General features: G+C 45.5%; 8 non-coding genes across 8 annotated transcripts; all 8 read right to left on the minus strand.

The window, feature by feature from the left end:
* Positions 1-16,829: 16,829 nt before the first annotated feature.
* On the minus strand, positions 16,830-16,901 carry trnap-ugg. The gene has a single exon. It is a non-coding gene; the product is annotated as a tRNA-Pro (tRNA).
* A 265-nt stretch (positions 16,902-17,166) lies between these two features.
* Positions 17,167-17,238, minus strand: trnap-agg. Its single transcript has one exon. It is a non-coding gene; the product is annotated as a tRNA-Pro (tRNA).
* A 1,613-nt stretch (positions 17,239-18,851) lies between these two features.
* trnap-agg lies at positions 18,852-18,923 on the minus strand. The gene has a single exon. It is a non-coding gene; the product is annotated as a tRNA-Pro (tRNA).
* Positions 18,924-19,188: 265 nt separating this feature from the next.
* trnap-agg lies at positions 19,189-19,260 on the minus strand. Its single transcript has one exon. It is a non-coding gene; the product is annotated as a tRNA-Pro (tRNA).
* A 1,276-nt stretch (positions 19,261-20,536) lies between these two features.
* On the minus strand, positions 20,537-20,608 carry trnap-agg. Its single transcript has one exon. It is a non-coding gene; the product is annotated as a tRNA-Pro (tRNA).
* A 1,276-nt stretch (positions 20,609-21,884) lies between these two features.
* On the minus strand, positions 21,885-21,956 carry trnap-agg. Its single transcript has one exon. It is a non-coding gene; the product is annotated as a tRNA-Pro (tRNA).
* A 265-nt stretch (positions 21,957-22,221) lies between these two features.
* On the minus strand, positions 22,222-22,293 carry trnap-agg. Its single transcript has one exon. It is a non-coding gene; the product is annotated as a tRNA-Pro (tRNA).
* A 4,309-nt stretch (positions 22,294-26,602) lies between these two features.
* trnap-agg lies at positions 26,603-26,674 on the minus strand. Its single transcript has one exon. It is a non-coding gene; the product is annotated as a tRNA-Pro (tRNA).
* Positions 26,675-27,680: the final 1,006 nt, after the last annotated feature.

A 27,680-nucleotide genomic window follows, 5' to 3' on the forward strand; every position in this document is an offset into this window, starting at 1 on the left:
ACTCTCCCAGTAAATCACCCCAAACCACGTTGGGTAAAGGACTGCTCTTGGACTTAAACAGGATCTCTCGTCACCAGGTACCTTCCTTTGTCAACGTACTCTAAAGGTCTCGTCCGGGATTTGAACCCGGGACCTCTCGCACCCTAAGCGTGAATCATACCACTGATGAAGAGAATTACGTCACCCTGCTGAAAATGATGGAGATGATGGAGATGGGTTACATTTATGGAACTATCTAATTGAAAAGTGAATGTCTCAATTATTCCTTATATTATACTCTAAGTTGTATTATGGGAAATGTGATGCTAAGCTCTAACTGAGTAAAAACAATAGAGGTGTGAAACGTTGGTTTTAGCAAAGGAAGATAGGGATGTACCACTCTAAGGAATGCAGAGGCCTAGCCGTAAATTAGAATGTACACATAAGGCCAAGCTGCAGGAAAACTCTTCCAAACCAAGATAAGTGTGCACCCAACACGAGCCTGGACATGGTCAGATTTATGCAAGGACAGAGATGCCAACGTGACCCAGCTTCTGTAATCAGAAACCCTAGTATAGGGGCCAATTGGGTGACAAAGCGTAGAAATGGTCATCAACAGAAAGGTACCAATAATGTGAGGATGCATAATGTATCTGTGACCAACTGTATTGTACCAATAGCAAAAAATGACACAAATAATAGGCAGAAAATACAGTATAAAAGGGACTGTCCGGAGAGAAACGGACAGTCTGCTCTTGGGAGCTTACTCACTTGGATACCTTTTTTTACCCTGTGTTGGAATAAACCTTTGCATCAATACTCTGAGTTTCAGTGCATCTGTTGGGACTTAGCCTGATTTTTGACTGGTTTGGACTTAGAATAATTTTCAACGTTGGGACTTAGCCTGATTTTTGACGGGTCAACACTTAGAATAATTTTCATCGTTTGGACTTAGTTTATTTTTCACTTGTCTACACTTGGAATAATTTTCAACCTTTGGACTTAGTTTATTTTTGACTTGTACGGACCTAGGATTTTCCTCACTTCGACACTCTGATTTATTTTCACTATACACGGGAACTGGAATAATTATTTACGACATTTGGCAAACCGATCCAGGAGGCAATTTACCGACGCTAAGCTAACGGGTCCCGGGAGGACGCACTTCGGAACACGCTTGGCCACAAAATTTACAAGATAAGCAGACCATTTACTCTGCTAAATTTGAATGCGTGTCCGAGTGTGTCCGCCCAGGCCCGATACTGGTATAGTGTCATTTTTTCAAAATAACCTAGTTTTTAAATTGGATTTATAAAATATATTAGTGCACTGCAACCACAGTTTTGATTCAAACGTACATGTATTTTTATATATTTTATTAATTTGTGATTTTTAATAATTGTAATAATTGTTGCCTATATGTTTTGCTATGGTGCGGAAAGAATGAATGACTAACATGGAACGTACGTCTATCATTTGCTGGCTGATTGCATGCTTAGTATTTGCAGGATGTTTGCTTTGGCTTGCTTTGACGGCGAGACGTTGGCATTAATCGCTACGCTGTGAGTTATTTTTTGAGACTCTGTAGAGAGAGAACCCTGTGTCGCCCTATATAAATTGTATTTTCTGTTTTAGTGTGTTTAGAATAATAGTAGTACAACTGTAGTATGTGTGAAGTCCTCCGTGCTAGTAAGCAAGGCAGTTATCCTTAAGGATAAGTAAATAACAAATGTGTGAAGTCCTCCGCGCTAGTAAGCGAGGCAGTTATCCTTGGGGATAAATAAATACAAGTGGCTCCCGGCTGGTCTAAGTCGAGAGAGCGGCTCCCGGCTGGTCTAAGTCGAGAGAGCGACTCCCTTCAGCTGGTCTAAGTTGGGGGAGAGACTCCCAGCTGGTTTAAGTTGGGAGAGCGCCTCCCATCTGGTCTAAGTTGGGAGAGCGACGCCCAACTGGTTTAAGTTGGCAGAGCTCCTGGCTGGTCTAAGTCAAGAGAGCGACTCCCTTCAGCTGGTCTAAATTGGGAGTGAGCCGGCGGTTTCCCTTGGGGGGAATGAAAGTACTTTGTAAAAAACTGCGTGGGTCGCTGGAGGGGCGACAGATAATAAAACTGGCCAGAACCAATGCTTGTAAATTTGCTTGTATATACTGCATGAGTAGATTTTAGACAAAAGTCATAGAACGTGTTGTAGAGCAGGTTGTTGAAATAGAGAGAAAAAGACAAAGTGACCTGCGCTTTGCACAGCATTATAATATAGGTAGACCGCTGTCAGGAAAGGGGAAGGTAGAGGCTTGATTTTAAACCTGATTGGAGCTGACGAGAGGCAACTCAGAGTACCGCTCGGAGACTCCCCGAGGGAGACACGACCGGTAGACAGACGCTGTCCGTTTTCTCGGACGGGGCAGCGGGTGAACAGACAAAATTACAGATTTATGTAAATTGAGTTGAATATTGTTTCACATTTGACGTTATTCCGTAAGGATTTTGTAATTGTAGTTTTTCATTTAAAGTAATAGCAAACCATAGAGCATTTGGGGAATTTTCAGAAAGTTAAAATAAAAGTGTTATTGGTACTAAAAGGTAGAACAGCATATTTCTGATATACAACAGATACCTTTTGTTGCTAGAACGTAAGTGTAATAACATGTGAAACGTAGAAAATAGGCTTATATATATTTTGCCTAGTGTTTGTGTCCAACCAAATTATGAATAATTAGCAAAAAAAAATAGCAAGCTGCCCCGCAGGTTAACATAGGTTTCCCCTTTAACCCGAAGAAGTGTATTTTAGAGAGACAAGCCTGTAAATCTCTGTGGATCTGCGGAGTCCGTTCGGCTTGAAAGAAAGCAGACTGCAAATCACCAAGGCACTCCAAACAGGAGACAGAGTGGGGTTTACAGGGAGAGAAGTCTGAAAGAATCGGTTAAAAAGCCACTCCATCTCTGCCCCAGACTGAACATCAAAGTTATAGATAAAGTGAATGGGAATGGGATTGTGAGAGCCGACGGAGAGCTCTGTTTCAGTGTTTCATGAGTTTGAGAGTACTAAGTTGTGGGACATATAAGTGGTGGTTCTCTGGAACAGTTGAAAACAGATATAGTTGTGTGGGAAGGTTGTCTGAACTTCGACGGACAACTCCCATCTGCGTAAGTTTCGCTCTTTGCGAAGGGACCCCTCCGCTCTCTCTCCCTCTCTCACTCGCTCTTGCCACCAAGCAAGTGGCCACGCCCATTTTGCTCTCCCCAGCTTGAGTTGAGCCTCTCCTTCTTTTCTCTCTCCTCCCTCCCCTCTCACATCTCCTCTCTGCTCTTTCCTCCCTCCTCCCCCTCTCGCATCACCTCACTCCTCTGTCCTCTCTCCTCACTCCTCTCCCACATCTCCTCTTTCCTCTCTCCTCTTTCCTCTCTCACATCTCCCCCCTCCCCTTTCCTCTCTCCTCTACCACCCTTTCCCCTGCATACACTCACACACACCTCTCACACAACATACACACTCACACATCCACACACATTCACACACATACTCACTCCACATACCATCTTTCACTCACACACACACACACACATACACACACTCACTCACAACCTCACACACACACTCACATATTCACACGCACACAGGTACACACACTCACACTCACTCACAACCTCACACACACACTCACATATTCACACGCACACCTACACAGACACACACGTCCACACACACCCCTCACCACACACACTCCTCTCCCTCATACACTCATACATACACATCCACACGCGCACACAGATACACATACTCACACTCTCTTGCTCTCACATACACACATACACACACACACACTCATCCAGACACCCCTCACACGCACACACACGACACACCTACTCACACTCTCTCTCTCATATACACACATACCCACAACACACACGCACACAACACACACACACTTTCGTATACACACACTCACATATATATTCATACATTGACACCTACACACACCCCACACACAGGTACACACTTAGACTCTTGCTACCCGTCCTTCCGTTTCTTGTAGTTTCACACTAGGTTGTATTTGATTTACTGAGTGGCAGGAAGAGCAGTGTCCCATTTGCAAATAAATCACATACAGATGGTAAAGCTGGGAGGAAACACCAGAGGTCTGTGTGAAACTTTAACGACAGTCTGAAGTCAGAGGGACTGGTGTGAGTTACACAGAACAGCATTTGCAAAAAGTATTACTAAACGCATCAAAGACTCGGGAGTTCCGTGATATAGACGGTGTTCCATTCTTACACATTGATTAACATAAAAGGGGTAAAAAGCCCACCAAATACATTTAAAGCTTGATTATAAAATTAAGCCCAGAAGACGGTTTTTCTCAGACATGTCTTGAGCAACAAGCATTGCATTGTTTGTGTAACTGTAACAGTCTGGCCCAGCTCTTAGAGCGGACCACATTGGCAAATATACTGGTGATATCCGCCTTACAGTGTCGGGAGGGTAATAACGGGACAAGTTAGCCCCAGATCCATCACTCGGTGTCACTGTTATTCCCAGTAGGTTGAGCAGGGATCATATTACCAGACCTCCAAGATAAGATAGATCTGAGGAGCTGGTGCAGGACTCCAACTGAGCCGCAGAACACCAACTAGGACAGCCAATGAGCTATTTGATAGAGATAAATAAAATCAGGGAAACAGACGACCAACCGGAGCTTCCCGGGTCCTTGGCCAACAGAGCACAACAAATCTACATGGGGATCACTCACGGTAACAGTAGAGGGGGGGCCAGAGACAGCCAGTCGAAGGTCCCAATGGAGATAATAATAAAGCGCCACCCAGAGGACAAAAAATTAATTACTAATGAAATTAAAACTAATGAAGAAATGGCATGTTCGCAACCCACTTTGGCCGAAAGGTGGATCCTTTGATTGGGCGTGTTGTGAGGAGATGGAGGTCAATATCAAACACCATAAATCTGAAGACCACGGTGACAAGAGATTAGGCAGGAGGACGAGGGAAAGAATGGTGTTAAGATGGTTTAAAATGCATGGACAAAAGCGCCAGCAGATGGCCAGAACAATGTGGAAAATACGAAGTAATGAAAAAGAAAAAACAGATGACGTGGCTACAGCAATGGAGACAGGGATAGAGAGAGTACAGGGTGAGGACCCCACCGCACCAGCATGGCTTTCGGAGCCGCCCCCATATCCTGACAACATGAATCCATTCAGAATGGGACAGTATCCACTCCTGAACATGGGCCCTGAGGAAGGAAAAGTAACAGGGCAACTACAGGGAGATTTCACTTTCAGTCTGAACAAAGCACCTGAAATCCACATTAGGCAAGCGCCTGAACTACCAGTCAAGTCAGGACAGCTGGTCGAAACTGACATGGGAAAAGAGGACGGGAAAACAACATGTGCTAGTGAACGGTCCCAGGATAGTCGAGACAGAAGGGAGTACCAAGAGAAAGCGGCAGCCAAAGCAGAAGTGGCGCACCTGGCTGATAAACTGAATTACCTGGAAGAGGCAATAAAAGAATCCGATCAAGAGGGGCGGATATGGAGCCATGGAGCCAAGAGAGCTGAATCACTGAGACAACGTGACCATCGAGACATCCGACAGGAGGAGGGCGAGGAAATTTATCAAACACCTCCGAAACTAGAATCACTATATCTCTCATCAGGGGCACGGCCTAAACAAAAAAGCAGAGGGCAACCATCGGAGGAGTGGGCCCACCTCACACGGACATGTGAAGACTGGGAGCAGTCATTACGTAGGATGGATGACGAAATAACCAACCTGACGACAAAATTACGAGTCCACAGAGAAAAAACACCCACGCCCAGGCCAACGCCTTATGACAGACCAAACAAGGATCCCCACAGCGCATGGCAACAGAACAACGACAGAGGGGCAATGCACTTAAGTCTGGAAGGGACCATAACTCCACAAGACAGAAGAGCTGCGGAAGTGGAGAAGGCTTTAGTCGACAGTCCACCGCCCAGACGACACCCACAGGGAGAGCAACAGCGGCGCTGGGTGAGAGATGGAGGAACACTGGGGAGAAGATCCAGCCAAATGGACCACCCAGCCGAAGGGGGAATAGAAGACCTAGACGCACCAACCTCACTGTGCCCCCTGGTGGTGAAAGGAGCTGGACAAAATCCCATGTACGTGCCATGGTCATTCATGGACATGATCGGCCTAGCAGGGAGACTGCCCACACTCACGGATGGAGCAAATAAATGGATAACAGCACTGGAAGAGAGCACAGCAGGGGTGACTCTGGCTCTGGGAGATATAAAGGCTCTACTGATGCATACTGCCGGAAAACAAATAACAGAAGAAATCTTCCAGAGTGCACAACTGCCAATAGTGGTGTCCGGAAACCAAGTGGACGGTGTAGGGTTCGGAGGTCATCGCAACCAAGTATGGGCAGAGCTAAGGAAACACTACCCAGAGAAGATGGATCCCTCCAAGCTGGAAGGCGAAATGCTGAAAGACGACGAGTGTCCATCCAAGTTTCTGCATGTTTTCCAACGCAGATGGAGAGATGAGACAGGGAGTGCCTGGAACACGAACAACACCACACAGAGACTGTTTATGCTAATGGTGAAGAAGGCAATGCCACTGGAAGTACAGAAGTGTCTGGACGGTGTGTTGGGTCTGATGAAAATGGACTGGCCACTGTTCTCAGAACACATTGTCCATCACGTTGATAATAGCAGGAAAGATAAGCGGGAGGCGGAAGAACTAAACAAGCAACTTGTCAACAAGCTAGCGCAACTGCAGCTGGGAGAACTGTGTAAGCTGAAAAAAGACAAAGCCAAGACACAAGCCCCGGTAATAACAACACCACCCCAGGCTCCCGAGAACCCGACACTCCAGGCCCCAGTGATGTTCCAGCCACCACCCAAGCCACCTGTTGCAACAGGACCAGTACAGGCAGCAATAGTTAACCCTACAGCTCTGCCACCAATCCATGTGCACATTGGACCCCCAGATGGCATCTATCGATCCTGGAAGGGAAAAGGTGGACCTATGCAGCGAGGTGGGAACTCCCAGGGGGGAGGAGGACAAGGCCCACCCCCACAGCAGTATGGACAAGCTCAGTCCAACCCCAACCAGTATGGACAAGCACAGTCCAACCCCAATCAGTATGGACAAGGCCCACCCCCACAGCAGTACGGACAAGCACAGTCCAACCCCAATCAGTATGGACAAACACAGTCCAACCCCAATCAGAACGGACAAGCGCAGTCCTACCCCAATCGCACTGACAATCAACAAGCTAATGTGTGCTGGGGATGTAAACAACCAGGACATATCAAAAGAGACTGTCCAACACAGTCTTGGGGACCAGCAGCGGACTGGCAATAGAGGTGCCCGGAGAAGCCTGAGGGGGAAACAATAATGTCACCAGTTATCTCACTACAACCACGAGAAGAACCCACCATACCAGTTACAGTGCAAGGACGAGAACATGCCTTCATGGTAGACACCGGAGCGACGTATTCATGCATTGGAAAAAACGGCTTCAATCTCCCCCTCTCCAGTTCATCCATCCGAACTGTAGGCTTTTCTGGGAAAACACAAGTAATACCACTTACGGAGCCACTCACGATGCAAATTGAAGGAAAAACTATTGTAGCGCCTCTACTGTACTCCGCACACACTCCCATCAATCTATTAGGAAGAGACATTCTCTGCATACTAAAAGCTAACATTGTGTGTACTCAACGCGGCCTGCAAATAGAGTTCCATGAAGGTCCCTCAGCAAACCAGATGATGCCAGTGATGGTTGGAAAGGAACTCCAAAATGGCTTAAGTCCATTAATGAATGTAACAGCACAAGATCATCACAGCCGGACACCACCGCTAGCGTACTGGCTACAATTGGCCCCACAAGAATCTTCACTAATCCAATTATGGGAAGAATGGGAACCGTGGGTCCAAGCATTGGTAGGGAAACCAAGACCACAACAGATGCCGCTCCACTGCACTCTTCTATATGACGAACATCAAAACTACACAGACTATGCCGACTGCTGGATGGAGCTGATCAATAAAAAACAATACTCCATCATCAGCCAGGATATTTTTGTAGGCCCTGAAGGAGCAGCCGCAGCCGTAACACTCCCACCAGAATTACGAGAATGGTATCATGTACAGAACTCAGCCCCGCATGTCCCATTGATGACAACCGAAGGACATCGATCTAGTGAGTTAGGACCAATGATAAAAGCAGCTTTACAAGTGTTAGACTGGAGGCCCACCAATAATAAGTACTTACACATATCTCCTGATGCCCGGTTTCATAGAATTTCAGCGAGAAATTACAACGTAGGGACAGCTGAGATAGTGGTTGTAAATGTAAAGACACCATCACATCAATGCCCATTGTCGGAACATGAAGATGTGTTAGGACAGGTGCCCCCATCCCTATGGTCAAAACATAAGACGGATGTGGGTTTTATACGGACAGCAGACCCCATACACATAAAAGTGAAGAAGGGAGCAAGATTACCATACCAGAGGCAGTACCCACTCCGACAACACGCCATAGACGGGATTAGACCCACGATTAGGGGTTTAGTGGATGCGGGAGTCTTAATAGAGACAAAAAGTTCCTGTAATACACCCATCTTTCCAATAAAGAAGCCACATTCTAATGATTATCGGTTAGTACATGATCTGCGGGCTATTAACTCCATTGTGGACGTTCCAAAGGCAATTGTTCTCGATCCACATACACTACTTTCTAACATACCCCCAGGTACCAAATGGTACACCGTCATCGATCTGTGCTCTGCCTTTTTCTCAGTTCCCCTACACACTGATTCACAGTACCTGTTTGCTTTCACCTTTGAAGGCAAACAAATGACTTATACTCGGTTACCCCAGGGATTCCTGGACAGCCCAGCTGTGTTTAATCGAGTGTTGGCCCAGGACCTGCAGAACCTGCACGTCACTAGTACCGTCTTGCAATATGTAGATGATATCCTTATTTGCAGTAGTTCAAAGGAGCAGTGTGAGAGACTCTGTCACCGTGTTAAACCAGCTGGCAGAAGGCGGTCATAAGGTCAGTAGAGATAAGTTGCAGTTCTGTCAGACGACAGTTGATTATTTGGGGAGACGACTTAGTGGGGATAAGAGGCAGATAGCTCTGTCACAGATAGAGGCTATAGCCAGAGCTCCGAAACCACAGACGGTAGGGCAAATGCTCACCTTGTTGGGAATGGCGGGATACAGTAGACCATGGATTTGTGACTATGCCCTCAAATCAGCGCCTCTGCGGGCCCTTATTAGGGCTGCGGGGCAGACCAGTAATGCTGCTGCTCTGCAGTGGACCGAAGAGGCGGAGGGCGCTTTCTTGGCCCTTAAAAGTGACATGCAATCCGCCCCCGCCCTTGGCAATCCGGATTACTCAAAACCATTTCACCTATATGTTGCAGAACGGTCTGGATATGCTACTGCTGTGTTGTTGCAGGACACGCCCATTGGGAAACAACCGTTAGCCTATTACAGTACAAAACTGGATAATGTAGAGGCAGGACTTCCACCCTGCTACCAGGGACTGGCAGCCGCTGTCTTTGCTTTCAAGAAGGCAACATCACTAACCATGGGACACCCAGTCACGTTATATACGTCCCATCAACTGTATGCCTTACTCACAAGTCCCCGGTTTGTGTTAACACAGGCCAGACGGACTGGCTACGAGGTGATACTGTCTGCACCAGAGCTTACCATTCAAAGGTGCAGCATAGTAAACCCAGCAACTAAGATGGTGTTACCTGTAGATGGGACACCACATGATTGTGTTCATGTAACTGATGTATTTATGCGGGCACGCGACGACTTGCACAATGAGCCCATCGTAGCAGACCTCACATTGTTTGTGGATGGATCTTGCTTTAGGGATGCTGTAGGTAACCATGCAGGTTACAGCGTGGTGCAGCTTAAGGATGACACCACATTTGAGATACTCCAATCTGTAAAAGTGGACCAACCATGTTCAGCCCAATTGGCTGAGATCAAGGCTCTTACAGCTGCATGTCAGGTGGCGTCGGGTAAGAGTCTTAATGTTTATACTGACTCTGCATATGCATATGGTCTGTGTCACGTGTATGGTAACATATGGAAACAGAGAGGTTTCCGCCGAGCGGATGGTACAACTATCAGCCACGGAAGCTCCATTTCGCACCTTTTAGAAGCTATGCACGTTCCAACGGCCTTGGCCATTATTAAGTGCCCAGCCCACCAAAAGACAGATACTCTCATAGCCAAGGGTAACATATGGCCGATGAGGCGGCCAGACAGGCAGCGACAGGGGCAGTAATGGGACCCGTACAGGTAGCTGAGGACCCTGCCCCTCTTACCACGTTGTCTTCCCTTGTGTTAGCACAGGACGGAGTCAGTCCCCAGGAAAAGGACATGTGGGTGAGACGGGGGGCGATACAAACCACTCAAGACGGACCGCACAAAGGTCTATGGAGGAGCTGTCAGGGACATTTTGTCCTACCTAGTTCGTTGTTACGCTTTGCTGTTAGGAATGCGCATGGCGGCGACCATGGCGCAAGGGGGGAGACTATACGTCGTCTTCAGGCCGTATGGTGGTCCCCATACTTAGCAGCCACAGTTGATAGAGTGTTACACGAATGTGAGGTATGTGCACATTATAATGTTAGGAAAACACTTCCTGCCCCCATATCACACATCCCAACACCTGACGGACCATTTCGACATTTGATGATCGATTATGTTGACATGACGCAACGCATAGGAAGGCTGAGATACATCTTGGTAGTAATATGTCGATTCAGCAGATGGGTAGAGGCGGTACCAACTGCAGGTCCAGACTCCCGATCAGTAGCAAAATTTCTGTGTAGAGAGGTCTTTCCGAGATTCGGAGTCCCGGATAGCATAAGCTCAGACAATGGACCGCACTTTGTGGCTGAAACTTTTAAATTGGCATTGAAAATGCTAGGTATTAGACAAAGGTTTGGCTGTGTTTACCATCCCCAGTCACAAGGGACAGTCGAGAGGGCCAACGGTATCTTGAAAGCTAAGTTAGCAAAGATCATGGCCGATGGTAAGTTAAACTGGGTACAGGCTTTACCGCTGGCACTAATGGCAATGCGCTTAAGTACTAACCGCATGACATTTCTAACACCGCATGAGATGGCAACTGGAAGACCGCTTCCAGTTCCTTATTTGAGAGGACCCGTTGCGGGTCCTCCCCTAGAAAAATTGGAAAGGGAGCTGCAAAGCTACCTACTACATTTAACACAAATACATAAGGAAGTGTTCTCACAGGTAAAAGGTGCTACAGAGCAAAGGGAAGCAGAGATCCCAGAGAACCTGCAGACGGTTGAGCCTGGAGATTGGGTCTACGTGAAGGTATTCAAACGAAAGTGGAACGAGCCCAGACGGGAGGGTCCCTTCAGAGTCCGTCTAACGACCCACACAGCTCTAAAAGTCGACGGTAAGAAGTTTTGGTACCATTTAAATCACTGCTGCAGAGCAGAAGATCCAGAACAGACTGAGGCGATTAGGAATGAAGCAGCTCTACCGGAGACAACAGGGGCAGGTGTCACCGCCCCGCAGGGACTCCAGGATGGGGATGGACACTCCTCTCCGCAGGGACTCAGACGATCCACAGACTGGTCCAGCAGAGAGTCACAAACAACAGCAACATTGTCAGCAGCTGCTCGCCAGTTAAGGGAGTACCAAAGCGAGGGTCAACGGGCAGTTAAGAATGTATCAAGGCGTGAAATCACCTTGAGACATGAGGAAAGAAACCCAGATAGTGCAGCCATGATACAGCTAGGGATAGGGATGATGCTTATAGGGACAGCCATAGTGTTGGCAGGTAGTTTGATGTGGATGCTAGCACGCCCGAAACCCACCATGTATCCCCAACCTAACTCAACTCAACAGGTTTTACCCACCCCATATCACCAATATGACCCAACGCCACAACGGGAAGTGCCCATTAATGAGTCAAAAACATCTATGGATGATATACAGATGGCAAAATGTGCATTAGCTGTAGGAGTTATGGCAGCCAACCTAGGGTATATAACATTAGCAGAGGAAGTTAACTTAACATACAGCAACCCACCCAACCGTCACGTGATAATAACAACCGGCCCCAGTAATGTATTAATCTACAGCTATTCCCCGAACCAAAGGTGCAGGGACAAAGGAATGACAAAAATAACAATAAAATGCTTGAAAACTCAATGTATTGATGTAAACACCAAACAAACAATGAATACCCGGAGAGCCTGGAATATGATCAAAATATACTCCGTAACCCGTCGAGTCAAACGCAGCCAGGACATAGTTAAATCGATAAGAACGGGGCAACTCAATTCTAACTTGTTCTACAAATGGCTGAAGTACTCAGCTCGGCAAGTAAGTCAGGAAACCTGTGTAGCATGTTACAATGCAAAAAAGATTCCACAGGTCAGGCCCATCCCAGGCAGTGCATTGGGGTCCTGTGCGGACTTAGACCAGTGCTTTGCTTACTGTACTATGTACATGGCGAATAGAAAATACCAAAGTATGAGTATGGATGAGACGGTCTGTCCGCGCAAACTAGATGAAACGTTAAATAAGGGCGATTATAGTGCGCCACCCCTGGTTAAGATCCCGCCAACTCTAATTTTTCCATTTTGTATAGTAAGGGGTACGGAAATAGAGGATGTGATTAAACGCTACGCTTTAACTGACTCCAAAGGATTAGTGAGTTGTAAACAGGAAGTATTTGGCAGACGGTGCGCCACGGCAGACACGGCTACAATAAAGTGCGAACAGCTGGTATTAGACGGTGAATACATTACCCATAAAATAGAATCCACAGATACTGAACAATATCGCATACCTAGTTACGCAGAAGGAACAGTACCATTGGGAGATATATTTTGGTTGTGCGAAGGGGACGAAAGTCTTAAAATTAGGTTAGAGCCGGGATGGGAGGGTATCTGCACCCCAGTTATGCTAACTGGAAAAGTAACAGTGTTAGTACCGCAAAGCCAAGTACAAAACAAACAAAAAAGAGACACACAAACTCAGTGGAAGACAGGTGACACGGTATACATCTCTTACGACCAAATACCGGTCGGAACGCCCACTGAACATATGGCCATAAGTAATGACTGGATAATCTCAGGACGTATAGCAGGCTCATTGCCCTTTTTCGGTCAGGTAATAAATGCTCAATACATAGCACGTAACAGCAGATGGATAAATTACTTATGGTACAACCAACAACGATTCATGAACTACACAATAACTGCCCTAGAAGGAGTAAAAGAACAACTACATGCCACCTCGCTGATGGCCATGCAAAATAGGTTTATCATTGAAACCATACTAGCAGAAGATCAGGGAGTTTGCGATCTCATTGGTAAAGAATGCTGTACCGTCATTCCCATGCACACCGGGGAGGGGGGGAATCTTACTAAAGCTCTGATTAATCTAAAAGAACTAAGACAGGAGCATGTAATACATTCCAATTGGAAGACGGGAACAAATGCGTTATGGAGCTGGTTGACAAATTTAACGTGGCCTAAATTACTGAGGGGGATAGCGATGGCTGTGGCAATGATTGTGATAATAGTGGTAGTAGCGGCATGCTGCATATTGCCATTGGTAGCGCGACTGATAAAAAAGATGGCAGGAGTAATAACAGGACAGTTTCCCGTACAAGTATATCCGAAAGGAGAGGAAAGTGATGAATCACTGTATATGGTTCCCACTAACAACCAACTCGATTTAGAGATTTACACAGAAATGACGGATTTAGGGGAGTCACCAAAATTCAAGTATAAATCTAACCTGTACGAGCTAAACCATGGGGAGTTTGGCAAATACTAATCTTGTGTTATGTCACTAGATGAACACGGCAGACGACCCCAACCAGAAGAATGACCAAGGCAACCCAACCCCCCGGCAGACGCCAACTTCATCCATGCCATCCCCAACAAGTCAGAAATCCCCAACTCCAGGTCTAGATTTACGTCAGTTAGTGTCCCCGGTTTCATCTGTACCAGATACCCCAGAGAGTCCACCCCCATTGACCCCTAGAGATGTAGACATGCGTCCCCCAATCCCCATACCAGTGTGTAGAATTATCGCTGTAGGAGAAGAAAGTCAGGTTCCCAGCGACCCCAGACAAAGGAAGTGGCAGATCCAGCCCATAGACCTGCCTCCCCCTCAGGACCATCATCCAGTGATCAACCACCATCATCCAGCGGCCAACCACCACCTCCAGGAGACCAGACCAGACCAGGTGGAGCGGAGGGCCCAACGGCGAGGGAATCCACGGACGACGCGGACGAGGGCCCTGATGACGAGACGGATGACAACGCAGACGACGAAATGATGATCACCGGTTCCTGGACCACTGAGGCCATACAACGGATCGGAGACATGTCACGGGCTAAGTTTAGGAGCCTCCAGCAACGTGTGTCCCGAAGGATTAGACAACGTCTCGCTACTGCTAGAAAGCGAGGGCAATCACTTCAGCGGTGGAGAGTTCGCCGCCAGGAAGACACTCGTCAGAAGGACGAGTGTCTGGCAGTTCAGCACCATAATCTGGTGCTGATTCGCGAGAATGAGGAGCTCAGAGAGACGATGGACAGATTGCAGCGGGTGTGGGGAACCTCTCAACGCATTTACCCGCCAAACCCGCCACCACGTGGATAGTACGACGAAGGGTAGTTGGACTCATTCTCCATCACCACGAAGAACAAGTCACAATTGATTCAGTGTTATGGACACCATACAACCTTACCTCACAATCTACCTCAGTGTTATGGATATCATACCACATTACCTCGCAGTCAACCTCACTGCATGTCTTCAAACTGATTTCTGTTGTGTTGTTGTCAATGTCTTGTTTGTTTTTGGTTTGCTGACCCTGCAGTAATGTTGTGTTGATGTCATTGTTTTGGTTGTTAGCCTCGCATACTGCAGGGGGACATTTTTAAATGTTGCATGACCACGTTGCTCACTAGCCCATCATATAACCACTAGTCATTGGGTGGGAAATGGTAGTAAATCTTCATGTGGCAACGAACACCTATATCTCATATGTCACGACCACTGGCTGGGGTGATATGTATAATCAACGTATATTCATACACTATGTATTTTATACTCTTCCTTTTTTACCATTTTTATCTTACACTTACGAGACGGACCAATTTTGTATAAGTAATCAGGACCTCAGTGCCAAGCTTCCGAAGTGTGGATGGTGGATGAGCGGGATAGTACAGTATGACAACTAGCGATGACTCAGTTTGTCTTATATACTTAGGTAGAGGCTGGAACAGATACTCATGTCGCATTATGAGCATAGTTTGCCCTGATGTCCTGCGCCATGTGCATCATTGGGGCTACGGGGAGTTTCCGTCACCCATAACCCTTTTACTTCACTCCCCTGCTATGTGTTGCTATAAGCTGATAGCTTATGCGAGTATTGGGCGATAGGAAGACCACCAGGCCACTAGGTAAAGCTTCGCACATGATGACATTTATGCACAAGATGAAAATTGATAATGCATAGGTCTGCATTACTGTTTATTACCTCAACTGCATAATGGAAGAGAATGGTCTTGTTATCAGTTGTGTTTTACGAGCTGACAGTATTCTCACATTTACATGTCCATATCATCTTTATGTAACTACTACTGTTTTATTTGATAGTTGTAATCTCATCCCATCATTAGTAACGATGGGACTTTGCAAGTCCCAAAGGGGGGAATTGATGAAGAGAATTACGTCACCCTGCTGAAAATGATGGAGATGGGACTATGGGATTTATGGAACTATCTAATTGAAAAGTGAATGTCTCAATTATTCCTTATATTATACTCTAAGTTGTATTATGGGAAATGTGATGCTAAGCTCTGACTGAGTAAAAACAATAGAGGTGTGAAACGTTGGTTTTAGCAAAGGAAGATAGGGAAGTACCACTCTAAGGAATGCAGAGGCCTAGCCGTAAATTAGAACGTACACATAAGGCCAAGCTGCAGGAAAACTCCTCCAAACCAAGATAAGTGTGCACCCAACACGAGCCTGGACATGGTCAGATTTATGCAAGGACAGAGATGCCAACGTGACCCAGCTTCTGTAATCAGAAACCCTAGTATAGGGGCCAATTGGGTGACAAAGCATAGAAATGGTCATCAACAGAAATGTACCAATAATGTGAGGATGCATAATGTATCTGTGACCAACTGTATTGTACCAATAGCAAAAAATGACACAAATAATAGGCAGAAAATACAGTATAAAAGGGACTGTCCGGAGAGAAACGGACAGTCTGCTCTTGGGAGCTTACTCACTTGGATACCTTTTTTTACCCTGTGTTGGAATAAACCTTTGCATCAATACTCTGAGTTTCAGTGCATCTGTTGGGACTTAGCCTGATTTTTGACTGGTTTGGACTTAGAATAATTTTCAACGTTGGGACTTAGCCTGATTTTTGACGGGTCAACACTTAGAATAATTTTCATCGTTTGGACTTAGTTTATTTTTCACTTGTCTACACTTGGAATAATTTTCAACCTTTGGACTTAGTTTATTTTTGACTTGTACGGACTTAGGATTTTCCTCACTTCGACTCTCTGATTTATTTTCACTATACACGGGAACTGGAATAATTATTTACGACACCACGAGCCACGTTTCTGTCAGTGTTTTGGTTTACTGATTTGTTTTCACATAACATGTTTTGACGAAAAGAGCAACTCTCCCAGTAAATCACCCCAAACCACGTTGGGTAAAGGACTGATCTTGGATTTAAACAGGAACCCTCGTCACCAGGTACCTTCCTTTGTCAACGAACCCTAAAGGGCTCGTCCGGGATTTGAACCCGGGACCTCTCGCACCCAAAGCGAGAATCATACCCCTAGACCAACGAGCCACATTTTAGTGGCTGTTTTGCTTTATAAATTTGTTTTCACAAAACCTGGTTAATCAGAAGCTCCGCACTGAAAAGCGTGAATCAAACCACGAGCCACGTTTCTGTTAGTGTTTTGGTTGACTTTTTTGTTTTCACATAACATGTTTAGACGAAAAGAGCAAGTCTCCCAGTAAATCACCCCAAACCACGTTGGGTAAAGGACTGATCTTGGATTTAAACAGGATCTCTCAATACCAGGTACCTTCCTTTGTCAATGTACTCTAAAGGGCTCGTCCGGGACTTGAACCCGGGACCTCTCGCACCCTAAGCGAGAATCATACCCCTAGACCAACGAGCCACATTTTGGTGGCTGTTTTGGTTCATCAATTTATTTTCACAAAACCTGGTTAATCAGAAGCTCCGCACTGAAAAGCGTGAATCATACCACGAGCCACGTTTCTGTCAGTGTTTTGGTTTACTGATTTGTTTTCACATAACATGCTTAGACAAAAAGAGCAACTCTCCCAGTAAATCACCCCAAACCACTTTGGGTAAAGGACTGATCTTGGATTTAAACAGGATCTCTCGTCACCAGGTACCTTCCTTTGTCAACGTACTCTAAAGGGCTCGTCCGGGATTTGAACCCGGGACCTCTCTCACCCTAAGCGAGAATCATACTCCTAGACCAACGAGCCACATTTTGGTGGCTGTTTTGGTTCATCAATTTATTTTCACAAAACCTGGTTAATCAGACGCTCCGCACTGAAAAGCGTGAATCATACCACGAGCCACGTTTCTGTCAGTGTTTTGGTTTACTGATTTGTTTTCACATAACATGCTTAGACAAAAAGAGCAACTCTCCCAGTAAATCACCCCAAACCACGTCGGGTAAAGGACTGATCTTGGATTTAAACAGGATCTCTCGTTACCAGGTACCTTCCTTTGTCAATGTACTCTAAAGGGCTTGTCCGGGACTTGAACCCGGGACCTCTCTCACCCTAAGCGAGAATCATACTCCTAGACCAACAAGCCACATTTTGGTGGCTGTTTTGGTTCATCAATTTATTTTCACAAAACCTGGTTAATCAGAAGCTCCGCACTGAAAAGCGTGAATCATACCACGAGCCACGTTTCTGTCAGTGTTTTGGTTTACTGATTTGTTTTCACATAACATGCTTAGACAAAAAGAGCAATTCTCCCAGTAAATCACCCCAAACCACGTTGGGTAAAGGACTGATCTTGGATTTAAACAGGATCTCTCATTACCAGGTACCTTCCTTTGTCAATGTACTCTAAAGGGCACGACCGGGATTTGGACCCGGGACCTCTCTCACCCTAAGCGAGAATCATACTCCTAGACCAACGAGCCACATTTTGGTGGCTGTTTTGGTTCCTCAATTTATTTTCACAAAACCTGGTTAATCAGAAGCTCCGCACTGAAAAGCGTGAATCATACCACGAGCCACGTTTCTGTCAGTATTTTGGTTGACTGATTTGTTTTCACATAACATGTTTTGACGAAAAGAGCAACTCTCCCAGTAAATCACCCCAAACCACGTTGGGTAAAGGACTGATCTTGGATTTAAACAGGATCTCTCGTCACCAGGTACCTTCCTTTGTCAACGTACTCTAAAGGGCTCGTCCGGGATTTGAACCCGGGACCTCTCTCACCCTAAGCGAGAATCATACTCCTAGACCAACGAGCCACATTTTGGTGGCTGTTTTGGTTCATCAATTTATTTTCACAAAACCTGGTTAATCAGAAGCTCCGCACTGAAAAGCGTGAATCAAACCACGAGCCACGTTTCTGTTAGTGTTTTGGTTGACTTTTTTGTTTTCACATAACATGTTTAGACGAAAAGAGCAAGTCTCCCAGTAAATCACACCAAACCACGTTGGGTAAAGGACTGATCTTGGATTTAAACAGGATCTCTCAATACCAGGTACCTTCCTTTGTCAATGTACTCTAAAGGGCTCGTCCGGGACTTGAACCCGGGACCTCTCGCACCCTAAGCGAGAATCATACCCCTAGACCAACGAGCCACATTTTGGTGGCTGTTTTGCTTGATAAATTTGTTTTCACAAAACCTGGTTAATCAGAAGCTCCGCACTGAAAAGCGTGAATCATACCACGAGCCACGTTTCTGTCAGTGTTTTGGTTTACTGATTTGTTTTCACATAACATGCTTAGACAAAAAGAGCAACTCTCCCAGTAAATCACCCCAAACCACGTCGGGTAAAGGACTGATCTTGGATTTAAACAGGATCTCTCAATACCAGGTACCTTCCTTTGTCAATGTACTCTAAAAGGCTCGTCCGGGACTTGAACCCGGGACCTCTCGCACCCTAAGCGAGAATCATACCCCTAGACCAACGAGCCACATTTTGGTGGCTGTTTTGCTTGATAAATTTGTTTTCACAAAACCTGGTTAATCAGAAGCTCCGCACTGAAAAGCGTGAATCATACCACGAGCCACGTTTCTGTCAGTGTTTTGGTTTACTGATTTGTTTTCACATAACATGCTTAGACAAAAAGAGCAACTCTCCCAGTAAATCACCCCAAACCACGTCGGGTAAAGGACTGATCTTGGATTTAAACAGGATCTCTCGTCACCAGGTACCTTCCTTTGTCAACGTACTCTAAAGGGCTCGTCCGGGATTTGAACCCGGGACCTCTCTCACCCTAAGCGAGAATCATACTCCTAGACCAACGAGCCACATTTTGGTGGCTGTTTTGGTTCATCAATTTATTTTCACAAAACCTGGTTAATCAGAAGCTCCGCACTGAAAAGCGTGAATCATACCACGAGCCACGTTTCTGTCAGTGTTTTGGTTTACTGATTTGTTTTCACATAACATGCTTAGACAAAAAGAGCAACTCTCCCAGTAAATCACCCCAAACCACGTCGGGTAAAGGACTGATCTTGGATTTAAACAGGATCTCTCGTTACCAGGTACCTTCCTTTGTCAACGTACTCTAAAGGGCTCGTCCGGGATTTGAACCCGGGACCTCTCTCACCCTAAGCGAGAATCATACTCCTAGACCAACGAGCCACATTTTGGTGGCTGTTTTGGTTCATCAATTTATTTTCACAAAACCTGGTTAATCAGAAGCTCCGCACTGAAAAGCGTGAATCATACCACGAGCCACGTTTCTGTCAGTGTTTTGGTTTACTGATTTGTTTTCACATAACATGCTTAGACAAAAAGAGCAACTCTCCCAGTAAATCACCCCAAACCACGTCGGGTAAAGGACTGATCTTGGATTTAAACAGGATCTCTCGTTACCAGGTACCTTCCTTTGTCAATGTACTCTAAAGGGCTCGTCCGGGACTTGAACCCGGGACCTCTCTCACCCTAAGCGAGAATCATACTCCTAGACCAACGAGCCACATTTTGGTGGCTGTTTTGGTTCATCAATTTATTTTCACAAAACCTGGTTAATCAGTAGCTCCGCACTGAAAAGCGTGAATCAAACCACGAGCCACGTTTCTGTTAGTGTTTTGGTTGACTTTTTTGTTTTCACATAACATGTTTAGACGAAAAGAGCAAGTCTCCCAGTAAATCACACCAAACCACGTTGGGTAAAGGACTGATCTTGGATTTAAACAGGATCTCTCAATACCAGGTACCTTCCTTTGTCAATGTACTCTAAAGGGCTCGTCCGGGACTTGAACCCGGGACCTCTCGCACCCTAAGCGAGAATCATACCCCTAGACCAACGAGCCACATTTTGGTGGCTGTTTTGCTTGATAAATTTGTTTTCACAAAACCTGGTTAATCAGAAGCTCCGCACTGAAAAGCGTGAATCATACCACGAGCCACGTTTCTGTCAGTGTTTTGGTTTACTGATTTGTTTTCACATAACATGCTTAGACAAAAAGAGCAACTCTCCCAGTAAATCACCCCAAACCACGTCGGGTAAAGGACTGATCTTGGATTTAAACAGGATCTCTCGTCACCAGGTACCTTCCTTTGTCAACGTACTCTAAAGGGCTCGTCCGGGATTTGAACCCGGGACCTCTCTCACCCTAAGCGAGAATCATACTCCTAGACCAACGAGCCACATTTTGGTGGCTGTTTTGGTTCATCAATTTATTTTCACAAAACCTGGTTAATCAGAAGCTCCGCACTGAAAAGCGTGAATCATACCACGAGCCACGTTTCTGTCAGTGTTTTGGTTTACTGATTTGTTTTCACATAACATGCTTAGACAAAAAGAGCAACTCTCCCAGTAAATCACCCCAAACCACGTCGGGTAAAGGACTGATCTTGGATTTAAACAGGATCTCTCATTACCAGGTACCTTCCTTTGTCAATGTACTCTAAAGGGCACGACCGGGATTTGGACCCGGGACCTCTCGCACCCTAAGCGAGAATCATACTCCTAGACCAACGAGCCACATTTTGGTGGCTGTTTTGGTTCCTCAATTTATTTTCACAAAACCTGGTTAATCAGAAGCTCCGCACTGAAAAGCGTGAATCATACCACGAGCCACGTTTCTGTCAGTATTTTGGTTGACTGATTTGTTTTCACATAACATGTTTTGACGAAAAGAGCAACTCTCCCAGTAAATCACCCCAAACCACGTTGGGTAAAGGACTGATCTTGGATTTAAACAGGATCTCTCGTTACCAGGTACCTTCCTTTGTCAATGTACTCTAAAGGGCTCGTCCGGGACTTGAACCCGGGACCTCTCTCACCCTAAGCGAGAATCATACTCCTAGACCAACGAGCCACATTTTGGTGGCTGTTTTGGTTCATCAATTTATTTTCACAAAACCTGGTTAATCAGAAGCTCCGCACTGAAAAGCGTGAATCAAACCACGAGCCACGTTTCTGTTAGTGTTTTGGTTGACTTTTTTGTTTTCACATAACATGTTTAGACGAAAAGAGCAAGTCTCCCAGTAAATCACACCAAACCACGTTGGGTAAAGGACTGATCTTGGATTTAAACAGGATCTCTCAATACCAGGTACCTTCCTTTGTCAATGTACTCTAAAGGGCTCGTCCGGGACTTGAACCCGGGACCTCTCGCACCCTAAGCGAGAATCATACCCCTAGACCAACGAGCCACATTTTGGTGGCTGTTTTGCTTGATAAATTTGTTTTCACAAAACCTGGTTAATCAGAAGCTCCGCACTGAAAAGCGTGAATCATACCACGAGCCACGTTTCTGTCAGTGTTTTGGTTTACTGATTTGTTTTCACATAACATGCTTAGACAAAAAGAGCAACTCTCCCAGTAAATCACCCCAAACCACGTCGGGTAAAGGACTGATCTTGGATTTAAACAGGATCTCTCAATACAAGGTACCTTCCTTTGTCAATGTACTCTAAAGGGCTCGTCCGGGACTTGAACCCGGGACCTCTCGCACCCTAAGCGAGAATCATACCCCTAGACCAACGAGCCACATTTTGGTGGCTGTTTTGCTTGATAAATTTGTTTTCACAAAACCTGGTTAATCAGAAGCTCCGCACTGAAAAGCGTGAATCATACCACGAGCCACGTTTCTGTCAGTGTTTTGGTTTACTGATTTGTTTTCACATAACATGCTTAGACAAAAAGAGCAACTCTCCCAGTAAATCACCCCAAACCACGTCGGGTAAAGGACTGATCTTGGATTTAAACAGGATCTCTCGTCACCAGGTACCTTCCTTTGTCAACGTACTCTAAAGGGCTCGTCCGGGATTTGAACCCGGGACCTCTCTCACCCTAAGCGAGAATCATACTCCTAGACCAACAAGCCACATTTTGGTGGCTGTTTTGGTTCATCAATTTATTTTCACAAAACCTGGTTAATCAGAAGCTCCGCACTGAAAAGCGTGAATCATACCACGAGCCACGTTTCTGTCAGTGTTTTGGTTTACTGATTTGTTTTCACATAACATGCTTAGACAAAAAGAGCAACTCTCCCAGTAAATCACCCCAAACCACGTCGGGTAAAGGACTGATCTTGGATTTAAACAGGATCTCTCGTTACCAGGTACCTTCCTTTGTCAATGTACTCTAAAGGGCTCGTCCGGGACTTGAACCCGGGACCTCTCTCACCCTAAGCGAGAATCATACTCCTAGACCAACAAGCCACATTTTGGTGGCTGTTTTGGTTCATCAATTTATTTTCACAAAACCTGGTTAATCAGAAGCTCCGCACTGAAAAGCGTGAATCATACCACGAGCCACGTTTCTGTCAGTGTTTTGGTTTACTGATTTGTTTTCACATAACATGCTTAGACAAAAAGAGCAATTCTCCCAGTAAATCACCCCAAACCACGTTGGGTAAAGGACTGATCTTGGATTTAAACAGGATCTCTCATTACCAGGTACCTTCCTTTGTCAATGTACTCTAAAGGGCACGACCGGGATTTGAACCCGGGACCTCTCGCACCCTAAGCGAGAATCATACTCCTAGACCAACGAGCCACATTTTGGTGGCTGTTTTGGTTCTTCAATTTATTTTCACAAAACCTGGTTAATCAGAAGCTCCGCACTGAAAAGCGTGAATCATACCACGAGCCACGTTTCTGTCAGTATTTTGGTTGACTGATTTGTTTTCACATAACATGTTTTGACGAAAAGAGCAACTCTCCCAGTAAATCACCCCAAACCACGTTGGGTAAAGGACTGATCTTGGATTTAAACAGGATCTCTCGTCACCAGGTACCTTCTTTTGTCAACGTACTCTAAAGGGCTCGTCCGGGATTTGAACCCGGGACCTCTCTCACCCTAAGCGAGAATCATACTCCTAGACCAACGAGCCACATTTTGGTGGCTGTTTTGGTTCATCAATTTATTTTCACAAAACCTGGTTAATCAGAAGCTCCACACTGAAAAGCGTGAATCATACCACGAGCCACGTTTCTGTCAGTGTTTTGGTTTACTGATTTGTTTTCACATAACATGCTTAGACAAAAAGAGCAACTCTCCCAGTAAATCACCCCAAACCACGTTGGGTAAAGGACTGATCTTGGATTTAAACAGGATCTCTCGTTACCAGGTACCTTCCTTTGTCAATGTACTCTAAAGGGCACGACCGGGACTTGAACCCGGGACCTCTCGCACCCTAAGCGAGAATCATACCCCTAGACCAACGAGCCACATTTTGCTGGCTGTTTTGCTTGATAAATTTGTTTTCACAAAACCTGGTTAATCAGAAGCTCCGTACTGAAAAGCGTGAATCATACCACGAGCCACGTTTCTGTCAGTGTTTTGGTTTACTGATTTGTTTTCACATAACATGCTTAGACAAAAAGAGCAACTCTCCCAGTAAATCACCCCAAACCACGTCGGGTAAAGGACTGATCTTGGATTTAAACAGGATCTCTCGTCACCAGGTACCTTCCTTTGTCAACGTACTCTAAAGGGCTCGTCCGGGATTTGAACCCAGGACCTCTCTCACCCTAAGCGAGAATCATACTCCTAGACCAACGAGCCACATTTTGGTGGCTGTTTTGGTTCATCAATTTATTTTCACAAAACCTGGTTAATCAGAAGCTCCGCACTGAAAAGCGTGAATCATACCACGAGCCACGTTTCTGTCAGTGTTTTGGTTTACTGATTTGTTTTCACATAACATGCTTAGACAAAAAGAGCAACTCTCCCAGTAAATCACCCCAAACCACGTCGGGTAAAGGACTGATCTTGGATTTAAACAGGATCTCTCGTTACCAGGTACCTTCCTTTGTCAATGTACTCTAAAGGGCTCGTCCGGGACTTGAACCCGGGACCTCTCTCACCCTAAGCGAGAATCATACTCCTAGACCAACGAGCCACATTTTGGTGGCTGTTTTGGTTCATCAATTTATTTTCACAAAACCTGGTTAATCAGAAGCTCCGCACTGAAAAGCGTGAATCATACCACGAGCCACGTTTCTGTCAGTGTTTTGGTTTACTGATTTGTTTTCACATAACATGCTTAGACAAAAAGAGCAATTCTCCCAGTAAATCACCCCAAACCACGTTGGGTAAAGGACTGATCTTGGATTTAAACAGGATCTCTCGTTACCAGGTACCTTCCTTTGTCAATGTACTCTAAAGGGCACGACCGGGATTTGAACCCGGGACCTCTCGCACCCTAAGCGAGAATCATACTCCTAGACCAACGAGCTACATTTTGGTGGCTGTTTTGGTTCATCAATTTATTTTCACAAAACCTGGTTAATCAGAAGCTCCGCACTGAAAAGCGTGAATCAAACCAAGAGCCACGTTTCTGTTAGTGTTTTGGTTGACTTTTTTGTTTTCACATAATATGTTTAGACGAAAAGAGCAAGTCTCCCAGTAAATCACCCCAAACCACGTTGGGTAAAGGACTGATCTTGGATTTAAACAGGATCTCTCGTTACCAGGTACCTTCCTTTGTCAATGTACTCTAAAGGGCACGACCGGGACTTGAACCCGGGACCTCTCGCACCCTAAGCGAGAATCATACCCCTAGACCAACAAGCCACATTTTGCTGGCTGTTTTGCTTGATAAATTTGTTTTCACAAAACCTGGTTAATCAGAAGCTCCGTACTGAAAAGCGTGAATCATACCACGAGCCACGTTTCTGTCAGTGTTTTGGTTTACTGATTTGTTTTCACATAACATGCTTAGACAAAAAGAGCAACTCTCCCAGTAAATCACCCCAAACCACGTCGGGTAAAGGACTGATCTTGGATTTAAACAGGATCTCTCGTCACCAGGTACCTTCCTTTGTCAACGTACTCTAAAGGGCTCGTCCGGGATTTGAACCCAGGACCTCTCTCACCCTAAGCGAGAATCATACTCCTAGACCAACGAGCCACATTTTGGTGGCTGTTTTGGTTCATCAATTTATTTTCACAAAACCTGGTTAATCAGAAGCTCCGCACTGAAAAGCGTGAATCATACCACGAGCCACGTTTCTGTCAGTGTTTTGGTTTACTGATTTGTTTTCACATAACATGCTTAGACAAAAAGAGCAACTCTCCCAGTAAATCACCCCAAACCACGTCGGGTAAAGGACTGATCTTGGATTTAAACAGGATCTCTCGTTACCAGGTACCTTCCTTTGTCAATGTACTCTAAAGGGCTCGTCCGGGACTTGAACCCGGGACCTCTCTCACCCTAAGCGAGAATCATACTCCTAGACCAACGAGCCACATTTTGGTGGCTGTTTTGGTTCATCAATTTATTTTCACAAAACCTGGTTAATCAGATGCTCCGCACTGAAAAGCGTGAATCATACCACGAGCCACGTTTCTGTCAGTGTTTTGGTTTACTGATTTGTTTTCACATAACATGCTTAGACAAAAAGAGCAATTCTCCCAGTAAATCACCCCAAACCACGTTGGGTAAAGGACTGATCTTGGATTTAAACAGGATCTCTCGTTACCAGGTACCTTCCTTTGTCAATGTACTCTAAAGGGCACGACCGGGATTTGAACCCGGGACCTCTCGCACCCTAAGCGAGAATCATACTCCTAGACCAACGAGCTACATTTTGGTGGCTGTTTTGGTTCATCAATTTATTTTCACAAAACCTGGTTAATCAGAAGCTCCGCACTGAAAAGCGTGAATCAAACCAAGAGCCACGTTTCTGTTAGTGTTTTGGTTGACTTTTTTGTTTTCACATAATATGTTTAGACGAAAAGAGCAAGTCTCCCAGTAAATCACCCCAAACCACGTTGGGTAAAGGACTGATCTTGGATTTAAACAGGATCTCTCAATACCAGGTACCTTCCTTTGTCAATGTACTCTAAAGGGCTCGTCCGGGACTTGAACCCGGGACCTCTCGCACCCTAAGCGAGAATCATACCCCTAGACCAACGAGCCACATTTTGGTGGCTGTTTTGCTTGATAAATTTGTTTTCACAAAACCTGGTTAATCAGAAGCTCCGCACTGAAAAGCGTGAATCATACCACGAGCCACGTTTCTGTCAGTGTTTTGGTTTACTGATTTGTTTTCACATAAAATGCTTAGACAAAAAGAGCAACTCTCCCAGTAAATCACCCCAAACCACGTCGGGTAAAGGACTGATCTTGGATTTAAACAGGATCTCTCGTCACCAGGTACCTTCCTTTGTCAACGTACTCTAAAGGGCTCGTCCGGGATTTGAACCCGGGACCTCTCTCACCCTAAGCGAGAATCATACTCCTAGACCAACGAGCCACATTTTGGTGGCTGTTTTGGTTCATCAATTTATTTTCACAAAACCTGGTTAATCAGAAGCTCCGCACTGAAAAGCGTGAATCATACCACGAGCCACGTTTCTGTCAGTGTTTTGGTTTACTGATTTGTTTTCACATAACATGCTTAGACAAAAAGAGCAATTCTCCCAGTAAATCACCCCAAACCACGTTGGGTAGAGGACTGATCTTGGATTTAAACAGGATCTCTCGTTACCAGGTACCTTCCTTTGTCAATGTACTCTAAAGGGCACGACCGGGATTTGAACCCGGGACCTCTCGCACCCTAAGCGAGAATCATACTCCTAGACCAACGAGCCACATTTTGGTGGCTGTTTAGGTTCCTCAATTTATTTTCACAAAACCTGGTTAATCAGAAGCTCCGCACTGAAAAGCGTGAATCATACCACGAGCCACGTTTCTGTCAGTATTTTGGTTGACTGATTTGTTTTCACATAACATGTTTTGACGAAAAGAGCAACTCTCCCAGTAAATCACCCCAAACCACGTTGGGTAAAGGACTTATCTTGGATTTAAACAGGATCTCTCTTCACCAGGTACCTTCCTTTGTCAACGTACTCTAAAGGGCTCGTCCGGGACTTGAACCCGGGACCTCTCTCACCCTAAGCAAGAATCATACTCCTAGACCAAC

Source organism: Hypomesus transpacificus, unplaced genomic scaffold (genome assembly GCF_021917145.1).
Source record: "Hypomesus transpacificus isolate Combined female unplaced genomic scaffold, fHypTra1 scaffold_152, whole genome shotgun sequence".
Lineage (NCBI taxonomy): Eukaryota > Metazoa > Chordata > Actinopteri > Osmeriformes > Osmeridae > Hypomesus > Hypomesus transpacificus.